This window comes from Dufourea novaeangliae, unplaced genomic scaffold (genome assembly GCF_001272555.1).
Source record: "Dufourea novaeangliae isolate 0120121106 unplaced genomic scaffold, ASM127255v1 scaffold296, whole genome shotgun sequence".
Classification (NCBI taxonomy): Eukaryota; Metazoa; Arthropoda; class Insecta; order Hymenoptera; family Halictidae; genus Dufourea; species Dufourea novaeangliae.
This window is the reverse complement of record NW_015374174.1, coordinates 247,240-248,623: the sequence shown is the minus strand read 5'-3', so window position 1 is coordinate 248,623 and position 1,384 is coordinate 247,240. Positions and strand designations below refer to the sequence as shown.

Sequence of the window (1,384 nt, the reverse complement as noted above, 5' to 3'; positions counted from 1 at the left end):
TTGAGTATTAATCTGAAACGCGTGTATTCGTCATGGTAGTAAGTAGAAACGGAATGCAATGAACAGACGTGCTTGCCTATGTAGTCCTATTTAGTTGTACGTGTAACCAGCAGAGTTTCAACAAAATTTTATTGTACATATTTTTCTTTTTTTTGATGAGGAATTACCTTAAGCCTGCTTGTACGTAACTATCGGAGGTACCCTATATGTCGAGTGTCGAGAAATTGTACGATTTACATAAAATTGAATGTCGATCTATGCTCTTTTATTTTGTATAATTTTTGTTTGAAATAATATTCAAATATTAGTACAAATCGTTAACTATTATGTTCATAAATACCAGTGTGAGGAAATCATACTGAGAGAGAGAAGCTCAGTCACCAACAGCATCGGTGGTTCAGTGGTAGAATGCTCGCCTGCCACGCGGGCGGCCCGGGTTCGATTCCCGGCCGATGCAATGTATATTTTTTTTCATTTTTCACATTTTTTTTCTTTAATATTTTACCAACCAAATTTTCCTGAAACAACATTCGTGTTCGCATTCAATGGATTCTCTTAAAATTGAACCCCTTCCAAGAAACAGAATGCTACTACCGTTGAGTATTTTAATATTTCACTAAAGTGAATTCCATAACGGAAGTTATGATACTTACCGAATTCGTCTTGAAATCCTCTAACAGATAGGGGTAAAAAAATTATAGGTGTATTTGCAAAAAATTAAAGGTGACCTTGAGGAAACAAAAAAAAAAAAAGAGTAAAAACAAAATTTACTATAATCACGTTAAAGCTCTCTTGAAACCGTGCTATACCTGATAAAAACATTTTCAATCGGACTGCTAATAACAGAGTAATCTCTACTGATCACGATTCGTGGTTCACCCTGTATACATTAGCCACAAAAAATGTCGATGGAACAGCTTGCAACTGAATAATCGAAGCTAATTCACGGTTCATGATCTATCCTGTATAATTCTTGCCTCTACAGTCGTATACAAGCGTGTTATAAATGGCGAGATTCATTGAAGCGTAGTACGTATGTACACATGATTGCTGCCGCTCGGGCCCATACAACGGCAAGCTACGACCGGCAAGAATCACTAGATCAGTATATATACACGAACGTAATGTAGAATAGGAGCGAGTTTCGGGGGACGTACGAGACGTTCATGCAATATTCAGTCGCGTTTAGGACTGCTTGGCTTCGTCGCCTATGTTACTCGAACGCATAGACCCACCCCTCTCCTGACATGCGTCCCGCTCGACATTAACGCGATATATTTGACTTCCCCCGATCGATCTGTCTATGTTACACACGGCAATTGCATATTCATGGGGCGACCGGCCGCGTGGGAAAAGTGAATTTCAACCACGGGAATTTTCGTTC

At 39.1% G+C, this 1,384-nt stretch overlaps 1 non-coding gene across 1 annotated transcript; it reads left to right on the top strand.

Moving 5' to 3' along the window:
* The first annotated feature begins 386 nt into the window (after positions 1–386).
* Trnag-gcc lies at positions 387–457 on the top strand. Its single transcript has one exon. It is a non-coding gene; the product is annotated as a tRNA-Gly (tRNA).
* The last annotated feature ends 927 nt before the right edge of the window (positions 458–1,384 follow it).